General features: G+C 51.0%; 1 long non-coding RNA gene across 1 annotated transcript; it reads right to left on the bottom strand.

Moving 5' to 3' along the window:
- Positions 1-11,775: 11,775 nt before the first annotated feature.
- LOC123354937 lies at positions 11,776-21,398 on the bottom strand. Its single transcript, XR_006574970.1, has 4 exons — positions 21,267-21,398; positions 15,554-15,694; positions 12,564-12,652; positions 11,776-11,835 (listed from the first exon to the last, which is right to left on the bottom strand). It is a non-coding gene; the product is annotated as an uncharacterized LOC123354937 (long non-coding RNA).
- Between the last annotated feature and the right edge of the window lie 1,441 nt (positions 21,399-22,839).

Here is a 22,839-nt window from a genome sequence, read left to right as displayed (position 1 = left end):
TGCAACTGGATTCCACACTGACCCAGTGGCAGACCACACTGCCACTGTTAGGACTCTGGGTTGGGACCCTGTGGAGTTGGTTGGGCCTGGGTCCCCCTACCATGGCTGCCAGTGCAAGTCTGTGGATTCAGGCTGAGAGGATGTCTCCCAGCAGCAGTGCAGTCATTACTATAAGGTGCTACTTACAAGGCTTTGCCTTTTGTAGGGTGATCCCCACAGCTCCACTTCTCTGAAACAGGCCCTGCTGAAGGCAGCACCCCTTTGTATCATGATGGCACTTCAGTCAGTCCAAATGATTTCAAACTGCTTGTATACACCATCTCTTCGGGTTGCTGCAGCCAATAGGTATTTGCAGCAACCCAAGACAGCCTTTTCAGAACAAGACCACATTGCTTAGGCAACTGGAACACAGGATTTACAGATCTCTTGGTTAGTTCAGTAAAGCAAAACTGAACTCTATATTCATTTTGGCAGAGTCATCTGCCCAGCTTTTCCAAAGCCTCCTCAATTTCATCTCTCTCTCTCTGTCTCCTTGTCTCAGTCTTTTTTCTCTGGATAGCAGTAAACTTAAAGCCCAGTTGGTTTGTACCCTAGTTCCTGTGTCCCAAAAGTGCAGTGCAGTTGTGTTCCCATGTTCTGCTTCCCTTGGATCCCAGTCATTACACATTAATGCCCAGTCTGAGGGCAGGTCTACACTAAGGGTGGGGGTCGAACTAGGGTACGCAAGTTCAGCTACATGAATAGCGTAGCTGAACTCGAAGTACCCTAGTTCGAACTACTTACACGTCCAGACGCCGCGGGATCGAAGTCCGCGGCTCCAAGGTCGACTCCGCCACCGCCTTTTGCAGTGGTGGAGTACCGGAGTCGACCGCGGCGCTTCCGGAGTTCGAACTATCGCGTCTAGATCAGACGCGATAGTTCAAACTCAGAGAAGTCGAACTCACCGCGTCGACCCGGACGGTAAGTGTAGACTAGCCCTCAGACTTCCATTATCCAGTGTACTTCATTCACATATGGACTGTTCTTGATTAGTGTATCCATATAAATGGAGACAGGCCTATTGTGACACATGGCCAGCAAGGGTTAAGCAGCTTGCTGGCCAACTGACCCAGATTCACCTTTAGAGACATGTTAGAAAAGTATGTAAATGGTATTTAGGGCCATTCCATGTAAGATTGGCTAGAACTTTGAAATGCAAACCTGTATTGTTAGAGAATTAGAGGTGATACTAATTGTACATTTACTTTTATCTTGTTAGATGTTAGCCATGCAAACAGACAGTTCCTGTCTATTACTATAGCTATAGATTCAGAGATCAAACAGTAATATTAATATTTAGATGAATCTTGAGTGAAATAATGTCATTATCAAACTTTAAAGAGACATACAGATCCATGTGGTTAATTACCTGTGATGTTAAGGAAAATAGAAGGTTACTTCAAAGGCCTATTGTTCACCCAGAACTGTATGATCAAGAGGCTCCCAGAAAACTGTATAATAACTCTTGGGACCTGATACTTTCATCTCAGATCTGCTTGATGCTTTATGCAGGGGAAGCTTCAGTCACAAAACTGAGATCTCCAGTCTTACCTGGATCACCCTGGATATGAACATTGGACTATAACCTATTGACTAATACTGAAAGAACTCTTTGCAACTATAAAGCTCATCATCTCTACTATGAAACTGATCTCAGAACTGTACTCATGTCTTTGTGCATACTGATCTTTTAACCAATAGTCTCTTTTCTTTTAAAATAAATTTTAGTTTACTTCATAAGAATTGGCTTTGAGTGTGTATTTGGGTAAGATCTGAAATATTCATTAACCTGGGAGGTAATGTGACTGATCCTCTGGGATTGGTAGAATTTTCTTATATGATTAAGATTTTCAGTAATCCTCATCACATTTGACTTGGGTGTCTGGGTGGAAGCCCAAGGCTGGGTTGCTATAAGGGAACTGTGTTTTGGCTTCTGTCATAAACAGATAGTTAAGGGTTAATGCCCCTTTTACCTGTAAAGGGTTAAGAAGTTCACCTAGCCTAGCTGACACCCGACCAGAGGAACCAATGGGGGAACAAGATGTTTCAAAAAGGAGGAGGGAAGTTTCCTTTGTTTAGTCAGTTTTTCAGTTTCAGCCGGAGTGAAAAAGATCAAGGAACCAGCCTCTTACCAGAGTAGTAAGTTTTAGAAAGGAATAAGTAAGTTTATGTTTATTTCTTTGTAACCTGTCTTGTGCAATTAGAGGAATAGTCAAATTGGGTATTTGGGTATTTTTTGTGTAACTAAGTTTTTGCCCAGGGGAACATCCTCTGTGTTTTGAATCTGTTGTCTGTGATAGTAGCTGGTATGCTAATCTCTCCCAGAGGGTTTTCTTTTACCTTTCTTTTCTTTAATTAAAAGCCTTTTCTTTTTAAATAACCTGATTAATTTTTCCTTGTTTTTAGATCCAAGGGGGTTGGATCTGGATCCACCAGGAGTTGGTGGGAGAAAGGAGGGGGGATGGCTAATTTCTCCTTGTTTTAAGATCCAAGGGGTTTGGATCTGTGTTCACCAGGAAATTGGTGAAGTCTCTCAAGGCTTTGGAATTTTGGAACACCCTACCCGGCCCTCCATACAATTTTGGAACACCGATGTGGCCCTCAGGCCAAAATGGTAATAGAGATGGGGTGTGCAAACATTTTGGCCTGAGGGCCACATCGGTGTTCCAAAATTGTATGGAGGGCCGAGTAGGGAAGGCTGTGCCTCCCCAAACAGCCTGGCCCCTGCCTCCTATCCATACCCTGACTGCCTCCCCCTTCTCCTTGTACCATGACTGCCCCCTCCTGGGACCTCCCGCCCCTAACCACTGCCCCCGGGACCTATCTGGCCCCCACTGCTCCCTGTCCCCTGACTGCCCCGACCCCTAGCCAATCTCTCTAAGCATTTCATAATCACCATCACATCCTGGTCAGGTGGTCAGTTACATATTTCTACTGCTATTCAGGCATGGAATTTCTATCTGATTTTATGGCACAGTTTCATTCATTTAAACATGTTTTTACTATATTTGACAGTTTTCTTTTACATACAGTGCCACTGCCTCACGAGCACAATCTACTCTGTCATTTCTATCTAGTTTGAATCTTGGTATTACCATGTCCCACTGATTATCATCATTCCACAAAGTTTCTGTAATACCTATTATATCAGTACTCTCATTTAAATCCAGGCACTCAAGTTCACCCATCTTAGGATTTAGCCTTTCGCATCTGTATACAAGAACTTATAAACTTTGTCAATAGTTAGTTGTCTGCCTTCATCTGATGCAATTGAATAGGACTCTTTCATTTGACTATTTCTCTTCAGCTACTACCTGTACCTTATGAACTTGTATCCCTTCCTCTTTACTAGGATATGGAGAATAACCATTAAGAGATCCTCCCCTAAGGGATTGCTCTGTCTGAACCATGTGTTCCTCCACACCTGTTGCCTTCCCCCCAGCCCCTATTTGAAAATTTTGTCTATGAACTTTTTCATTTTACATACCAGAAGTCTGGTTCCGCTTGGGTTTAGGTGGAACCCATCCTTTCTGTACAGGCTCCTCCTTTCCCAAGAGGTTCCCCAGTTCTTAATAAACCTAAAACCCTACTCCCTACACCATCGAATGATGAGTCAAAGAGAGTGAAATTCACATGTGCGGCAAGATGAAGGTATTTTAACAGCTAGAGAGTTTCTAGCAACCTAATGTTACAGCAATTGGCTGGATCAAGAGGACATGCGATGGCCATTGAACCTGAGCTACAGCATACATTTGAGTCTGAGCCTTATCACCAACAAGTTTCAGACAATGTGTTGTGGATTTTGCTTACATTCTGAAGGAGTTTCTCTTGAAAGTTTTGTCCTCATATCAATATTTGTGTGTTAAGAACAATATTTTGAGGTGCTCTCAAATCTACATGGAGATATGGGACTAAAAGCATTTTGCAGCACTGCTCTGTCAGTTAGTGGTGTGAAAAATCACATCCCTACCTGACATAGCTTGCCGGCAAAAGCTCTAATGTAGACACAGTTATACAGGCAAAAAAAAGTCCAGTTAAACGAAATCAAGGAAATTAAATGTCCATAAGTAAAGATTTTAGTAAAGCTTTTGATAATGTCTCACATGACCTTCTCATAAACAAACTAGGGAAATGCAATCTAAATGGAGCTACTTTAAGGTGGGTGCATAACTAGTTATCAGTGGTTCACAGTCGTGCTGGAAGGACATAACGAGTGGGCTCCTGCAGGGATCAGTTCTGGGTCAGGTTCTGTTCAATATCTTCATCAATTATTTAGATAATGGCACAGAGAATACACTTATAAAGTTTGCAGACAATACCAAGCAAGTGCTTTGGAGGGTAGGATTATAATCCAAAATGATCTGGACAAACCAGAGAAATGATTTGAAGTAAATAGGATGAAATTCAATAAGGACAAATGCAAAGTACTCTACTTAGGAAGGAACAATCAGTTGCACACATACAAAATGGGAAATGACTGCCTAGGAAGGAGTACTGCGGAAAGGGATCTGCGGGAGTCATAGTGGACCACAAGCTAAATATGAGTCAACATTGTTGCAAAAAAAGCTAACATTCTGGGATGTATTAGCAGGAGTGTGGTAAGCAAGACACGAGAAGTAATTCTTCCACTCTACTCTGCACTGATTAGGCCTCAACTAGAGTACTGTGTCCAGTTCTGGGCGCCACATTTCAGGAAAGATGTGATCAAATTGGAGAAAATCCAGAGACGAGCAACAAAAATGATTACCGTATTTTTCCTTGTATAAGACGCCCCCATGTATAAGACGCCCCCAACATTTCTAATCCCAAATTCAGGTTTTTTGTTTTGTTTTGTTTTCTTTGCCGCTCCAGCCGCGCTTCAGCTGTCCCCCCCCCCCCGACTTTGCCGCTCAGGCACAGGAAGAGAACGCCGAGGTAGGGGTAGAGGGGCCGAGGAGGGCCATGCGCCCCGGCTGGTCTCCGGCGGCGGCCCTGCCCGGCTCCTGCCGCATCCCTCCCCGGCCGCGCGACTCCTGCCCTGGCCCCGCGTCCCTGGCCGTGCGACTCCTGCCCTGGCCCCGCGTCCCCGGCCGCCCGGCTCCCCGCGTCCCCGACCCCCCGGCTCCCCAGCCCCCCGGCCCCAGCCGCCCAGCTCCCCGCGTCCCCAGCCGCCCGCTCACCGGCCGCCCAGCCCTGTGTCCCCAGCCGCCGGCCCCCCGCGTCCCCGACCCACCGTGTCCCCAGCCGCCCGGCTCCCCGCGTCCCCGGCCGCCCGGCTCCCCGCGTCCCCGACCCACCGCGTCCCCAGCCGCCCGGCTCCCCAGCTCCCCGCTTCGCCGGCCGCCCGCCCGTCCCCGCTTCCCCGTCCCCGCTTCGCCGGCCGCCCGCCCGGCCCCGCTTCCCCGTCCACGCTTCGCCGGCCGCCCGCCCGGCCCCGCTTCCCCGGCCGCCCGCCCGGCCCCGCTTCCCCGGTCCCGCTTCGCCTGCCGCCTGGCCCCGCTTACCCGGTCCCGCTTTGCCGGCCGCCCGGCCCCGCTTACCCGGTCCCGCTTCTTTGGCTGCCCGGCTCCGGGTCCCCGTCCACGGCCGCCCGGTCCCGCTTTGCCGGATCCAGCCACGTGCAGGCAGCGCGGTAAGGGGGCAGGGAGGGGGTGTTGGAGAGAGGGCAGGGGAGTTCAGGGGTGGGGGGATGGATAGGGGTTGGGGGGGTCAGAAGGCAGGGAACAGGGGGCTTACTTCCGTGTATAAGACTACCCTCAATTTTTAGTCTAAGGATTTTAGGAAAAAGTATAGTCTTATACACGGAAAAATACGGTAAGGTCTAGAAAACATGACCTATGAGGGAAGACTGAAAAACTGGGTTTGTTTAGTCTGGAAAAGAGAAGACAGAGGGCACAAAAGTTTTCAAGTACATAAAGGACTGTGACAAGGAGGAGGGAGAAAAATTGTTCTTCTTAATCTCTGAGGATAGGACAAGAAACAATGGGCTTAAATTGCAGCAAGGCAGGTTTATGTTGGACATCAGAAAAAACTTCCTAACTGTCAGGGTGGTTAAACACTGGAATAAAAAGCCCGGGAGGTTGTGGAATCTTCATCACTGGAGATTTTTATGAGCAGGTTAGACAAACACCTGTCAGGAATGAGATCGGGGTCTCAAACTCATGGTCTGTGAACCTCCCCAATGTGGCCTGAGGGGCTCCAGCAGTTTTGGGGCCAGGTCTCTCCCTTGGCCCCTCCTGCCACCCCAGGGGTGCGCTCCCTCCCCCCGGCTGCTTGCTCCACATGTGTGCCTCCGCACGCTGCCCCCACCCAAGTGCCCCTGCGGCCAGTGATGAGCTGCCAAAATATTAACAACCGGTTCCCTCCTCCTCACCCCACGAGGGGGTCATACCCTCCCCGCCCCCCAAGACTCCTGCCCCATCCAACCCCCCATGTTCCTTGACACCCCGCCCCCAGGAACCCTGCCCCATCCACGCCCCTTCCCTGTCCCCTAACTGCCCCCTGCCATCCCATCCAACCCCTCCTCTTATTCCTGATACCCCCCCCTGAACCGCTGCCCCATCCAACCACCGCTTCTCTCTGTCCTGACTGCCCCTGGAACCCCTGCCCCTGACTGCCTCCCACCACTCCATCCAATCCCTGGCCCTTCCTGACTGCCCCCCCCCAGGACCCTTGCCCCCATTCAATTCCCCTGTTCCCTGCCCTCTGACCACCCCGAGTCATAGAATCATAGAATCTCAGGGTTGGAAGGGACCTCAGGAGGTCATCTAGTCCAACCCCCTGCTCAAAGCAGGACCAAACCCAACTAAATCATCCCAGCCAGGGCTGTGTCAAACCTGACCTTAAAAACCTCTAAGGAAGGAGATTCCACCACCTCCCTAGGTAACCGATTCCAGTGCTTCACCACCCTACTAGTGAAAAAGTTTTTCCTAATGGCCAACCTAAACCTCCCCCTCTGCAACTTGAGACCATTACTCCTTGTTCTGTCATCTTCTACCACTGAGAACAGTCTAGATCCATCCTCTTTGGAACCTCCTTTCAGGTAGTTGAAAGCAGCTATCAAATCCCCCCTCATTCTTCTCTTCTGCAAGCTAAACAATCTCAGTTCCCTCAGCCTCTCCTCATAAGTCATGTGCTCCAGCCCCCTAATCATTTTCGGTGCCCTCCCCTGGACTCTCTCCAATTTATCCACATCCTTCTTGTAGCGTGGGGCCCAAAACTGGACACAGTACTCCAAATGAGGCCTCACCAGTGCTGAATAGAGGGGAATGATCACATCCCTCGATCTGCTGGAAATGCCCCTGCTGGAAATGCCCCTCCCTGCTCCCCTTACCGTGCTGCCTGGAGATGGGGCTGCGCCACCCAGAGTCGGGGCAGGGAGCTGCGGGCGCCGGGCCAGAGTTGGGGGCCGGGCCAGAGCCGCTGGCCAGCCCGAAATCGGGGGCCAGCCCGAAGTTGGGGCCGGGGGCCGGCCCGGAGCCACTGACCAGACCAGAGCGGGGGCCAGGCCGGAGTCAGGGACCGGATGCTGGCCTGGAGCCATGCCGCCCGGCCGGCCGGAGTCTGGGCCAGGGCCTAAGACTTGTGGCGACTGGAGCCCCCCTTGTGTCCCCTGCCCCAGCTCACCTGCAAGAAGCTGCTGCTTCCTTCTCAGCCCTCCCAGGCTTCCTGCGCTAACAGCTGATTTGCAGGAAGCCAGGAGGGGGAGCCTTCAGGGGAGGAAGCAGAGGCAGAGCTGGAGCCAGGTGAGCTGGGGCTGGGGGCAGGGCAGAGAGCTGCTGGAGCTTTTGTTAAATTTAAAAGCCCCTTACAACCGGTTCTAAAAGGGCTTCTAAATTTAACCACCAGTTCCCGCAAACTGGTGGGAACCGGCTCCAGCTCACCACTGCCTGCAGCCAATGGGAAGCTGCGGGGGCGGTGCCTGGGGGCAGCAGTGCCTGGGGGTCCCCTGGCCCACCCAGCCTTGGAGCCCTGGGTAAGTGCTGCACTCCCAACTCCTTCCCAGAGTCTGCACCCCACCCCCTTCCTGCCCCCAAACTCCCTCCCAGAGCTTGCACCCCTCTCCTCACACCCCCACACCCCAAACTCCCTCCCCCTCCCAGAGCCTACACCCCTGCCCCCTCCTCCCTTCCAGAACCTGCAACCCCACCCCCTCCTCCTGCACCCCCACCCTGTGCCCCAGCCCAGAGCCTGCACCCAGCACCCAAACTCCCTCCCAGAGCCTGCACCCCAGACCCCCTCCCAAAGCCCAACCTCTCATCCCTTCTGCACCCAAACTTCCTCCCAGAGCCTGCACCCCAATCCCCTACCTCCTCCCCATCCAAACTCCCTCCCAGAGCCTTAGGCCGGCGGGGGGTGGAGTTTTGGGTGGCATGAGTGACATTATTGGCCTGCTGGGAGGATTTGAGAACTGGCACTGGCACCAAGATAAACTGAGTTTAAGATCCCTGGTCTAGATAATACTGAGTCCTGCCATGAGTGCAGGGGACTGGACTAGATGACCTCTCAAGGTCCCTTCCAGGCCTATGATTTTATAAACTATATTAAAGCAGAGTTAAGGTTGCCTAGTGCTGCCTCATGCCCTTCCAGCATGGGGAGAGTGGTGAAAGTTAACACATCTGAAAACCAGGAAATGAAGAACTACACCACACCTGAAAAAGGAAGCTTAACTCTGCCCTTATTCCCGAACCTTGGAGCTAGCAAACGTCACTGGGAATAGGTCAGTAAGGGTGGTGCAAAGGTTTACCAAGTAACTAGGGAAATGGCAAATTTTCCATCTCTTGAAGTCTTCAATTCAACATTGGATGTCTTTCTGGAAGATATTTTCATCAAAACACAAGGTATTCAGCTCACTACAATGGTAACTGGATGAAACTGTATTGCTTGTACTATATGGGAGGTCAGACTCGATGACCTAACAGTATCTCCTGGCCTTAAAATGTACTGATCAATGATCAATAGGAAAGACTAAGAACATGCCATTGTTTGTGTGTGTGTGTGTGTGTTCGACAGATTTAAATACCACCAGTTATCTCCATGCACTTCAGCTATATGCACTGTGTCAGCTGTAGCTTTACATGAACAGTGGAGGGAACAGTTGAAGCAGCTTGGCAGAGCTGGGACCGTGATAAGAAGAGAGGTGCATGTGAATCTCGAAGGAACAGGTATTCCTCACGTCAGTGCTAAGTGCTGTAGGTTGTGTCAATGAAGGTGCACAAGGGTGTGTTCTTGCCACTAGGGTTGTCAGTATTCTGGTGGCATATGTGCTAATGGTCTCCAATGCTCAATGAGGGTAAGTGAAGGAATCCAGTGTGCAAGGGTAAAGGGGTGGTGACATTCGGAAAGTCTAAGCCCTGATTTACACTATGAGTTTAGGTCGATCTAATGCTGCTAAATTCAATTTAACCCTGCACCCTTCCACACGACGAAGCCATTTTTGTCAACTTAAACGGATCGCTTTCTGTACTCCTCCCTGACGAGGGGATTAGCGCTGAAATAGACATCGCTGGGTCGAATTTGGGGGTCGTATGGATGCAATTCGACGGTATTTGCCACCAGGAGCTATCCCAGAGTGCTCCACTGTGACCACTCTGGACAGCACTCTCAACTCAGATGCACTGGTCAGGTAGCCAGGAAAAGCCCCACAAACTTTTGAATTTTATTTCCTGTTTGGCCAGCATGGCAAGCTGATCAGCAGAGGTGACTATGGAGTCCCAGAATTGCAAAAGAGCTCCAGCATGGACCAAACGGGAGGTACTAGATCTGATCACTGTATCAGGAGACCAATCTGTGCTATCAGAACTCCATTCCATAAGACAAAATGCCAAAATATTTGGAAAAAAGTCTCCAAGGGCATGAAGGACAGAGGCTATAACAGGTACCCGCAGCAGTGCTGCGTGAAACTTAAGGAGCTCAGGTAAGCCTACCAAAAAAACCAAAGAGGCAAATGGCCGCTTCAGGTCAGGCCCCCAGACATGCTGCTTCTATCATGAGCTGTATGCAATTCTAGGGGGTGCCCCTACCCCACACCTGTATGTGGACTCGTGCAAGGGAGTCTCACGCAACAAGAATGAGGATTTGGGGGATGAGGAAGATGATGAGGAAGTTGAAGATAGCACACAGCAGGCAAGTGGAGAAACCGTTCTCCCTGACAGCCAGGAACTGTTTATCACCCTGGATACATTATCCTCCCAATCCGGGCTCCCAGACCTTGAAGGCGGAGAAGGCCCATCTGGTGAGGGTACCTTTGTAAATATAATACATGGTTTAAAAACAAGCGTGTTTAATGATTAATTTGCCCTGAAGACTTGGGATGTATTTGCGGCCAGTAAAGCTACTGGAATGCAGTCAAGCAACATCTATTCTTTATCTCTCTGTGTTATCCTCAAGAGAGTGATATCATTCATGGTCACCTGGTTGAAATAGGGGAATTTTATTAAGGGGACATTCAGAGGTGGTTGTTCCTGCTGGGCTGCATGCCTGTGGCTGAAAAGAAATCATCCCTGCTGTTAGCCATGCGGTGGGGGGAGGGGTGAAGCAATCATCCCAGAGAATTGGATGTGTGTGGGGTGCGGGGGGGGGATTAGTTGGGTTTGTGCTGCACGTTAACCCCAAAACCTTAGCTCCTCCTTTTAAATGGCCAACCCATTTTTAAATGGCCAACCCAACTCTCCCTTTTTTTCCCTCCTGCAGTTGCAAATGTTTCAACGCTACCACTATCATCTCTGTCCCAGAGGCGAATGCAGATAAGGTGAAAAAAACACACTCGCGATTAAATGTTCTCTGAGCTCATGCAGTCCTCCCGCACTGAAAGAGCCCAGCAGAATGCGTGGAGGCAAACAATGTCAGAGTCCAGGAAAGCACAAAATGAATGTGAGGACAGGAGGGACGCACGAGATGAGAGGTAACGGGATCAAGAGGAGAGGTGGCGGCAGCGTGATGAGAGGAGGCAGGAGGCAATGCTGAGGCTACTAGAGGATCAAACCGATATGCTCCGGCGTATGGTTGAGGTGCAGGAAAGGTAGCAAGAGCACAGCCTGCACTGCAGCCCCTGTGTCACCAACTGCCCTCCTCCCCAAGTTCCATAGCCTCCTCACCCAGATGCCCAAGAACATGAGGGGCTCCAGGCACCCAAACACTCCACCCCAGAGGACTGCCCAAGCAATAGAAGGCTGGCATTCAATAAGTTTTGAAGTGCAGTATGGCCTTGTCCTTCCCTCCTCCACCACCCCTCCTGGGCTACCTTGGCAGTTATCCCCCTATTTCTGTGATTAATTAATAAAGAATGCATGAATTTGAAACAATGACTTCATGTCAAGTTTCATGACTGGCCAGGCTACGGTGTGAAAGTTCTGTTTGTTTCTTCTTAATGAAAACCCGCCCCCTTGGTTCACTCTACTTCCCTGTAAGCCAACTGCCCTCCCCTCCCCCCTTCAATCACCACTTGCAGAGGCAATAACCAGGGCCAAGTTTTGCCTTAGCAAAGAGAAGATGTTGGACTTTGTGTTATCCTGCTCCTGTGCTCTCTTCCCAAAGTGTTCTGTAGCAGGGGAGGGCAAAGCGCTAGTATACGTGTCATTGGCCTGTTGGAGTGTGGCTGAAACAGGGCACAATTTGAGGTTGCATTGAGGGTGTTGTGAACCTTAACTCTTCTTTCCCATTCTAAGAACCGAGGGGACAGGAATCCTTACCCAGCGAGGTCACATTCTCATAGTTCTCCTGCATGACGTCTCTGTAGAGGGCTCTCTGAGCGGGGTCCAGCAGAGCCCACTCTTCTTTGCTGAAATACACAGCCACCTCCTCGAAGGCCATTGGCCCCTGAAAGAACAAGAGCCCCTTACTCAGTACCTGCTGCCTACTGACAACCCCACTACTCACAGGGGAGGAGGGCCAAACACTTGGAAGCTGTGGGAGGCAGGCAGGCAGCATAGTTCCACCCATACCCCAGCAGCCAGAAAGCATCAAAGGGAAGGGAGAAAAAGAGCACCCCCACTCCTCCCAGCAGAGAGAGAGAGAGAGAGAAGGAGCCTTAACATTCACCACTCACCTACTAGCCAGAGGTTAATATAGGAGATGGAGCCCCCAGCAGGGTCAAGGGACAACTCCCTAGTGTGAATTGCAACACCCTCATTGCCAGCAGCTGGATAGGAGGAGATGGGGTATCTTCCCTAGGCCTCACTGGTGGGTGCCCCTTTATCTCCACAGCAGCCTCTGACTAGTAGGTTCAGGCTCCAGTACTGAAGACTGGTAAGTTTCCCTAGCCCAATCCGGGGTGTGTGTGCAGGGATGGGGGATTACGCAGTGGTGTTTCCTACTTCACTAATTAGGGAATTTCCACCCACAAACCACAGGGATCTGTTGCTGAGATCTAGGCATCGCAGCAAACAAATCTCAGCAGATTTATCACATCCTGGACCCCTCCCTTTCTCCACCCTGTGTATTTCCTGACCTCTCCCACTTACAGACCAGCCCCCTCAGAAGTGCCCACCTCCTCTGTATTTACTGCCCTTCTCCCTCCAAAGGGAATCCACCAGCAACTGCCCTACCTCAAATAGCTTCGCTGCAGCCATTTCTTTTCCCTGGTCCCTGGAAGGACAGAATGAGCTGGAGCAAAACATGGATGTTACGCTGCAGCCTGTTAGGGCAAAAAGGGAAATTGGGGACATGTCAGAACAGGAAATCATTTCACAGCACAATTCTCCCCAGGATCTTTCCCTGCACATGGATGTTCTAGACTGTCATGCAGACAGAACATTTCAAAACACAGTAATGGAGGAGCAGGGGCTTTATCTACCCAGACATCTGTTAGAAAAGGAATTCAGCCAAACACAAAGTGTCCAATAAGTTCTTGGAATGTACAGGGGCCACCTGTTCTCTTTGAAAGGATGGAAGCAGTAACTGGAAGATGAAGGAATGAGTAAGGAAACTGAAGGTGGAAAGCAGTGTGGACAAAAATGAGGGGTGGGTTTGGACTAGATGACCTCCTGAGGTCCCTTCCAACCCTGGTATTCTATGAAAATGATTGATGTCACAGTTCAATGAGAAGGAAGGCATGAGAGGAGCAGAATAAGGACAATGGCCATCCAAAAGGCAGACTTCAACCAATGCGGAGAACTGGTAGGTGAGGCCCCATGGGAATAAAATCTCACAGGGAGAAAAGAGTTAAGGAAAGCTGGCTGGCACTTCCTCGGAGACAATATTAAAGGAGCAGCAGCAAGGGATCACGTGAAGGAAATACAGAAAGAAGAGTAAGTGGCCAATATAGCTCTACCATAAGCTCTTTCATGACCAGAAAAGAAAAAGAAATCCTATAAAAAGTGGCATCATGGACAAATTTCTATGGAGGAGTACAAAAGAATTGCACAAGCATGTGGGGACAAAATCGGAAAGATTAACTCTCAAAATGAAGTAACTCACCTTGGAAGTGACACAAAAAAGGCAATAAGATAAAGGTTCTATAAATGCAGGGGGGGGAGAAGGATACCTCAGTGGTTTGAGCATTGGCCTAGCTAAACACAGGGTTGTGAGTTCAATCCTTGAGGGGGCCATTTAGGGATCTGGGGCAAAAATCTGTCTGGGGATTGGTTCTGCTTTGAGCAGGGGGTTGGACTAGATCACCTCCTGAGGTCTCTTCAAACCCTGATATCCTATGATTAGGAGCAAGAGACTGGGGAAGGAAAGTGTAGGTCCTCTACTTACCAGAGAAGAAAAGCAAATAATAGATGACATCAAGAAGACAAAGGTGTTTAATGCCTTTTTACATTCACTAAAAAAAAGGTAACTGTGACCAGATACTTAATTATTCTTAACCAAGAGGGGGAAGGAACAGAAACCACAATGGGGAAATAAGAGGTTGAAAAAATATTTACATACGTTAAATGTATTAAAGTCAGCAGGGTCTAATGCAATTCATCCTGGGGTACCTGAGGAATTAGATGAAGCAATCTTGGAACAGTTAACAAGGATCTTTGACAACTCCAGGAGGATGGTGAGGTGCCACAAGACTGGAGAAGGGCCAACATAAAACGTGTCTTCAAAAAGGGGAGCAATACAGACCTGGGGAACCAGTCAAGCCTAATTTAGATACTTAGAAAGAAATCAGTGTATAAGCACCTAAAGTGATAAGTTATAGCCAGCATAGATTATCAAATACAAATCATGCCAAACCAATCTAATTTCTTGCTTTAACAGAGGTACTGGCCTTATGGACCCAGGGGCCACTGTAGACAGGACATATCTTGATATTAGTAAGGCTTTTGACAGAAGACCCCATGACATTCTCATCGGCAAACTAGGGAAATGTGGTGTACTTGAAAGTCTGTACTCAAAGAGTAATTATTAATGGATTAATGACCAACAGGGAGGATGTATCTAATGCGCTCCCACGGGAACCAATCCTCGATCTGGTACTACTCAATATTTTCATTAATGACTTGGATAATGGAGTGGAGAGTGTGCTTGTTAAATTTTCAGATGACACCAAGCTGGGAAGAGTTGTACACACGTTGGAGAACAGGATTAGAATTCAAAATGGCCTTTATAAAAAAAGAGAGTTCACCTGAATGAACAAGATGAAATTCAATAAAGACAAGTGCAAAGTACTACACTTAAGGAAGGAAAACCAAATGTTCAGCTACAAACTAGGGACTAACTGGCTAGGGGTCAGTACTACTCAAAAGGATCTGGAGGTTATAGTGGATCACAAATTGAATCTGAGCCAGCCATGTGACTCAGTTGTGACAAAGGCTAGTTCAGTACTGGAAAAGTTTACCAAGGGACGTTGTGGAATCGCCACCATTGAAGATTTTTAAGAACAGGTTGGACAAACACCTCAGTGTTGAGGGCTGGACTAAATGACCTCATGGTTCATTCCAGCCCTACAGTTCTCTGATTCTATTCTGAGGAAATGTTGGTCATTTTATTACAGCACTGACCTAGCCCATCCCACCAGCACTAAACAACCGAGACATTTTGAAACCCTCCCAGTAACTAAGTTAGGGAACCAAATACGAGACAAGAGCAGAGCAAAAGGAGTGACTCTGGGGGAATTCTCCTGACATTGTCCCCAGGGCAGCACACTCCCAAAGCCGGGGGCACAGGCTGAGTCAGGAATTGGCTTTTCCTCTCCCTGCCCTTGTTCACTGGAATGTCAATCTGCCCAAAGATGCTGCAGTAAGTGTGTGTGGGCAAGTCAGAGATCTGGGAATCTCTCTCCCCAATTATTTCTCCCACTGCCCCATCAATCTCTCTCTTCTTTTTCTCCTTGTGTTTCCTCATCTCCTGTCCCACCCGCTCTGGTGGACAGATAGCCATTCCTGGGTGTTCAGTCTCCTATGGCTGGATTGGCTCCTGCAACTGCTAAGGGGAGGAGAGGTGTAGGGTGAGGAGGGGCTATTCGTGCCGTCACTTTCATGCCCAGCCCCAGTGCGTTCCCTGAGGTTTCTATCAATCACCTGGAGTCTCTGGCTCAGATGTTGGTGTGGACAGAACGTAGGACTGGCCCATGGAGCTAATTATAGCTGGAGAAAGTCCTTACCTTGCCTGAGCACAAAGGAAGCTTCACTCCCAGTCACTCTCAAGCCCAGACCCCACAAGGGAAGCAGCAGCTGCTCAGTCTGGGCTCCCAGATCACAATGCAAGCAGAAGCGTCTGACCAAGGAAGCTCAACCCCAATATCCTGAAAGAGAGAGAGAGAGAGAGAGAGAGAGAGAGTCAGACTGAGGGCTCCCCCCACCCACCCTTAGCAAGAACTGAAACCCCCCTCCCCACAGGGACATATCCTGATTTTATTTGCTCCCATGTTAACCTGGAGTCACTATGTTCTTCCTTGAAGGGTCTCTTAACACCGGTCTTAGTGAGACCAGAGACACGGCTCAGGAGGGATGAGGCCAGACTCCTTTCCTCCTCCCTCATCCCCCTCCCCCCCCGCTTCTTCTGAGGATTCACAGCAACAGTTTTCCCTCCAAAACGTGAAATTACTCCAGTTTTGAAAATGGGGAGAGAAACAAAGTCTGTTGTGATTTCATATCAGTATTTGGTAAATGGATAGGAAGTTATCAGCAGCCCCTGCCAGCCATTCACACAGGTGGGGGGAGCCCTGGGCGATACTTCTTTAACAGGAGAATGGATGGCATGGAGGAGCCAAATTTTTAAAGAAATTTCCATGCCTGGTGACTGGCAGATTATGGCCAATAGGAACCCACTCCAAGACGACTATATCTCAGCACTGGGAGAAGCAGCACCTCATGGAGACCATTTGTCATGTGGGTTTGGGATACTGCTGGTGAACATGGTGAGGGGAAAGTGAGGGGCTAATACAGTAGCATGGAGATTCTCAGCCACTCTGGGGACAGCCTGGGCAGCAAGGAGCCAGGCACAGACTGAGCCCTCACCCTGTGCCCACTGAGGAAAAGAAAAGGGTCCAGCCAACTCTCCTGTGAGCAGCTGGGAGGCACCAGCCCCGCAAACAGGGGGAGGCCTCTGGCTTTGATGTGTATTAAATATGGGGCACGTCACTTTCATCAGCAAATATTTTAATGAAGAGAAAGGGGGAAAGAAATGAGTCTCAAATGAGAGGAGAAAGTTCACCATTTAACTCCCTGCAAGCGCCAGGATGGAGAATGACTAAGGCAGAGGTGGGAAAACTACGGCCTGGGGGCCGGATCCAGCCCCTCAGGGCTTTGGATCTGGCCCGTGGGATTGCCACCCCCATGGCACCGCGGGCCCCTCACCGCCCCCAAAGCAGCTGACACCACATCCCTATGGCCCCTGGTGGTGGTGGCCAGAGGGCTTCACACTGCCCTTGCCTCCAGGCACCGCCCCCTGCGTCTCCCATTGGCTGGGAACGGGGAACAATGGCCAATGGGCACATCGGGGGAGGTACCTGGAGGCGTGGCAAGAGCAGCAGCCCGGAGCCTTCTTCCTGCCCCCCCCCACCCAGGGGCTGCAGGAATGTGGTGCTGGCTGCTTCCCGGAGCACTGCAGGCCGCGGCAGGCAGGCAGCCAGCCCTGGCCCCGATGCGCACTGCTGCCACCCCAGATCCACTCCAGGTAAGCAGCATCAGGTTGGAGCCTGAACCGCTCCTGCACCTCAACTCCCCACCCTGAGACCCCTGCCACACCCCTACCCCCTGCCCTGAGCCCCCTCATATGCTCAGTGCCGGGTTTACCATGGAGCCCATGCTCAGAAGGGGCCCCGGCCTGCTCCACTTGCACTGCGTCCCAAGACCCCACGAGCCTGCTGGCTCCCCTCCGCCCATCACTTACTCTTCAGGCCAATGGCTCCTCTCCACTCCCTGGTCCCACCCTCCTGCTCCTCTCTGCCTCCTGGCTGGACACAGAGCACCTCCAGCTCTGGCCAGTCTCTGCTTCCCACTACATGTGGGACTGTCTGTCTCCCCAGAGCTGAGCTGCCTAGGACAGGTGCAGAATCTTGGCCAGTCTCAGCCAGATGTGTGTGTGTGGGGGGGTGAAAGTGTGGAGGGCTTGCCTAGGCCCCTCCAGGCAAGTGTGCCATGAGAGAGCCCGGCCAGGCCCTGGCCTGACTGATCACACCACTCCCGAGGGGCCGGAGTGATTCCCGGCCCTGGGACCAGCTCTGGCTGTGCTGCTGGCTCAGCCCAGCAGACAGTAATCTCCCAGCAGGGCAAGTGAGTGCAGCTGGGAGGCAGGGAGTGGGTCTCTGGGAGGGAGGGAGCTGGGCAGTGAAGTAGCAGGAAAGATCTGTGTGTGTTGAGTGGGGGTGCTGGGCAAGGGTGGTGTTGTGTAGGATGCTGTGCATTTATCGCGGGGGGGGGGTCAGGGGAGGTGCTGGGCATAGGAAATTGGGGTTGGGGGGGAGTTTCCGGTGTTGGGCAGGAGGGCTGCGTGGCACAACATGGGCTCGCCCCCGAGGGGAAGGTGCATACTGGCAGCACAGGGATGGGCGGACCACTGTGTATCTGTCAACTGCTGGTTTGTAAATAGTGCCCTCGCACTGGGCTGGGCAGAGCTGGGCCACCCCTGCCATGCCATGCCCCTGGCTGACCCCCTCCCCCCACCCTGCACCATGCTACATTGCCGCCATGGGGGCCCACAAATATGTTTGGCGCCAGGCCCACAAAAAGTTAATCCGGCCCTGCATACGCCCCACACCCCTCCTCTGCCCCAACCCCTTGCCCTGAGCCCCGTTCCTGCACATTGCACTCCCTCCCACACCCCACACTCTCCCCCGCACCCCAACCCCCTGCCCTGGCCATGCATGTAATTTCCCCACCCAGATGTGGCCCTCGGGCCAAAAAGTTTGCCCACCCCTGGACTAAGGCAACAAATTCCCTCCAAAATAGGAGAACTTGCTACAACTAAACATGGGAACGTCCAAACACGAGATGCTTTTTAGCAGACATTTAATAATTACATGGAAAAACAAAATCTGACAGCTGATGTCTATGTTAAGTCATTAAAGAGTAAAGGGTGGAAATCTGGAGAATTTTGGATCAATTTTCACAAATTAGAGCAGAAAGTGAAAAAATGTGAAGCATTTTATATCGATAGTCAATAGTAGGTAAAGAGGTAAAATATGAGTGAATTTCATATTGTTATTTGACAAATTGAGAGAAAATGGGAAACATTCAAAAATTTGAGAAAAGGTCAAACACAGGATATTTTATGTTAATATTGTATTATTAGTGAGACATGGAAAAAAATCTCAGGGAATATTAAATTAGAAATAGATAACTAGAGAGAAAGAAGGGGAAAGTTTTAGGATATTCTCCTGAAAAAGAGATCTGTGTAAAATTCAGAAATGTATCTTACTCACCAACAGAAGTGGGTCCAATAAAAGATATTACCTCACCTACCTTATCTTTCTAAATGCAAAGCAATGCACATTGGAGAGAAAAACTAGAGCTACATATAAACTCTAGTGGGTGGTAAATTAACTATCAACTGTAGCCCATATAGCTAGCTTTAGCATTTCTTTTATGCATCAGTAATCCATGGAACCCACAGGCCTGTCTCCTGTACTGGCATCGGCAGTTAGCATAAGGCTTGAGGTCTATGAACTCTGGCACAGATAAATGGACTAAGGGTCACCCCTAAGGTTTGGGGAACTGGGAGTAGAGTATTTAAGGGGGAATTTCATCCATAAAGACACCAGTCGACCAGAGGAACATGAGCTAACCCTGGCTTTCAGATAGAACATCCACAAATGTATGACCACATGAGTGCCATGGCAACGTATTGACACACGACACCAAGATAAGATCATTAATACACTAACCTACAGGAGCACACCCCAACATTAGTAGAGAGAGGAAATACAAATAAGGAAGAGGGGAGAAACCCCTACTGAACATGCATTACACCTAGCGGCGTCAGCAGAACATACTATAGGCTACACAACCCAAGAAAGGGATCTGCATGTTGCTGTAGACAGATCAATGAAAAGCTCCACTCAATGCATAGCTGCCAGCAAAAAAGTTAACAACATGTTAGGATTCATAAGAAATGGGGCAGCCTCTAATATCCTGGGATAATAGCTAGTACAGCACTGCACACAGGATATTTTATAGCAATCTTTCAGAATTGGGGAAGAAATAAGTCTAAAAAGGAACATTTGATAATGAGAAAAATCCACCTGGCTCGGAAGACAGTTTATATTGAGAGTAGTTGGACAGTTTGACAGGATTGTACATGGAAGTTCAATAAACAGACAGTAATAATTCCCCCCACCCACCCACACCATTCACACGGGCAGCAGGGAGCCCTTCAGGGAGGTGCTTTAAGAGGGTAGTGAGGAGAGTATGAAGCAGGAAAACCCCCTGACAGTGGGGAGGAGGCAGCAGCAGGGGCAGGCAAGTGACTGGCAGCTGGGGGGAGCTGCGTTGGGCAGTTGGGGGTAGCAGTAGCCAGGACTGTGTAACCTTGGGATGGACAGTCTTCACTGGGGACTTTTTCCTCCCGTTCCCTTCCTTGCCTTGTTGCTGGCAGAGAATGGCCACCCCATTCCACCCCAGAGGCAGCTCTGTCTCAGGGCTCTGCAAGCTGTACCCATTAAGCCCCTTCTCATTTGGGGAATGATTCAGGACAATTTCCCAAAGAAAGAAAATTTGCTGCAGGTCAAATGGGTGGGAAAATGTCCCAAATCTGAGATTGTTAAATTAACATTGGAGAATTCAAGAGAAAATGGGGCAAAATCTGAAAAGGAGAATAGAGAAAGTGTCAATAATTGCTCCATCAGCACTGACCCTTCATGGAGCAGTTGCTGCTTTTACACCTGAAAGGAGACTTCCTCTCTCTGACTCCTGCCCATGGGGCCATGGTAGGAAGTGGTGACCCAGTGAAGCTGACTTGAGGCTGATGCAAGGTAAGCAAAACTGAACCAGCCTCCTAGGGTACTGGGTTGGAAGCCAGTACAGAGGGTGGGCCCGGGTTCCCCATCATCAGTGGTTCTCAATCAAGAGTATATGTATACCTGGGGGTATGCAGAAGTTTTCCAGGGGGTACATCAATTCATCTAGATAATTGCCTAGTTTTACAACAGGCTATATCAGTGGTTCTCAAAATTTTGTACTGGTGACCCCTTTAAAATGCCTCTGAGTGTGACCCCTTCTTACAAATTGAAAACACTTTGTATATATTTAACACCGTTATAAATGCTGGAGGCAAAGCAAAGTTTGGGCTGGAGGCTGACAGCTCACGACCCACCATGTGACCCCCTCTGAGGGGTCCCAACCCCCAGTTTGAGAACCCCTGGGTTACATAAAAAGCAGCAGGGAAGTCAGTACGAACTAAATTTCCGTACAATGACTTGTACATACTGTTCTATACATCATACACTGGCATGTAAGTGCAGTGTTTACATTCTCGTGGATGTATTTTATAATTATGTGACAAAAAGGAGAACATCATCAGCCACGTTCAGTCAGCGAGTGCTGTGACACGCTGCTATTTCTAGATCGGAAACTTGAGTAGGCAAGTGAACCGCTGCCCTACACCAGCCCCTTAGGCAGGAGACCCCCCCCCCCGCCCCCCAATTCCTCCGATTGCCAGAGGCTGGGCGGGGCAGAGGTAGAACGCGGGGGGCGGGGGGGCGGTGGTGGTGCCCAAGACCCCTGGAAGCAGCAGAGCCAGGCCCAGAGACCTCGGGACATAAGAGTTCGCGTTAGGAGCCGCGGGAGGGGCGCAGGGCTGGGGCCGGGGGGGGGATGAGAAGGTGTGTGTGTGTGGCGGGGGAGGGGTGTCAGGCTGACCCCGGGACCCTTCCTTACCTGAGCTCGCGAGGGCGAAAGAGCCCCGGGGCAGGCTGGGAATTGTAATTTCTGCCTCTTCTCAGAGCGGAAGTGACGAACGGGTTTCTCAGGCAACGCGCGCTTCCCATACCGCGGGAAGCGGAAGTGGGCCATCTACCCACGCGCCCCCTCCCGGTGCACACTGGGAAGCGTAGTTCTCGCGCTCAAACTCGGCCTTTTGTTGGAGGAGGGGCCGTATGCGCCGGGCGGGCAGGCTAGAGGCTCTGACTCGCAGCCCTGGGGATCTGCTCCCGGGCAGGGCACGCGGCTAGCCGGGGCAGGGCACGCGGCGGCTAGCCGGGGCAGGGCACGCGGCGGCTAGCCGGGGCAGGGCACGCGGCTAGCCGGGGCAGGGCACGCGGCTAGCCGGGGCAGGGCACGCGGCTAGCCGGGGCAGGGCACGCGGCTAGCCGGGGCAGGGCACGCGGCTAGCCGGGGCAGGGCACGCGGCTAGCCGGGGCAGGGCAGCGCTGGAGCCACTCCCTTCGCGCTAGTACAGCCCATGGGGTCAGTCCCCGGTTCCTTCTCCCCCGCCCTCGAGGCTTCGTTACCCCTCGGTCTGTCCCGGGCGCACGGTGCGGCCGTGGGGCTGAAGAGCCGCTGAGATTCCCCGGCGCAGCTTTGAATCCTGCTCGCAGCCAGAGGTGGCCTCAGCCCCGTGTAGCCAGTGGGGGGTTGTGCTGCTTAGTCCCCCTGGCCTGGCGCTGCTCGGGGGTGGCTGAGCGATGATGAAGGGGACCGTGGGGGGGGGGAAGGTCCCAGCTGCACAGACTAGGTGCCAAGGCTACAGAGGGGCAGCCAGTGCTGAGCTCGCAGAGACTTTGGCAGTTGACACGCGGCAGGGACACTGTCTCTGGGGTAGCAGAAGGCAAGTGCGATGTGTTTGGGATGCTGATGCTGGCCAGTAGAAATGCTGGATTCAATGAGAGATGAGGCAAAGGAGAAGACAGTGAGTGGCAGCTCCACACAGGGCCAGGGTGTTCAGACACCCAGTTCTAGGTAAAAGGCAAACAGGGATCTAGCCCCCTGCAATGTCCCTCTCCTGGGAGCAGAGCCCCTGGACAATTAGGAGCCAAGTTGGGAGTGAGATGGAGGGTCCCACAGGACAAAGGCAGCTGAAGTCCCTCCAAGTTTTGGAAACTAGGCAATGCAGAGTGAAAGGGCTTCACACCCCACCCAGCTTGGCCTGGGGGGCATCAGCAGCCAGTGGGGTCTGGGCTTGAGCTGCATGGGCAGCAGCACCACAAAAGACAGGCTGCCTGCGATCGAGGGGCCCGGGGAATATCTCAATCCCTTTTTTGTAGATAAAATGAATGCAGCCTCCACTCCCAGGGACAGAATATTTCTTTGCAAAATAAAACTTTTAGTTGTAGGCAGTGGTTTTCAACCTTTTCATGCACAAGGTCACTTTTTGAACTTAAGATCAATCCAGGCTCTACCAAGGCCTTGCCTCGCTCACTCCATTCCCCCCTCCCTCTGTCGCTCGCTCTCCCCCACCCTCACTGACTTTCACCAGGCTGGGACAGGGGGTTGGGATGTGGGAGGGGGTGCA

The sequence above is a fragment of the Mauremys mutica genome, chromosome 22 (assembly GCF_020497125.1).
Source record: "Mauremys mutica isolate MM-2020 ecotype Southern chromosome 22, ASM2049712v1, whole genome shotgun sequence".
NCBI classification, from domain to species: Eukaryota; Metazoa; Chordata; order Testudines; family Geoemydidae; genus Mauremys; species Mauremys mutica.
Note: the sequence above shows the minus strand (reverse complement) of the source record. Positions and strands in the feature narration are given on the sequence as shown.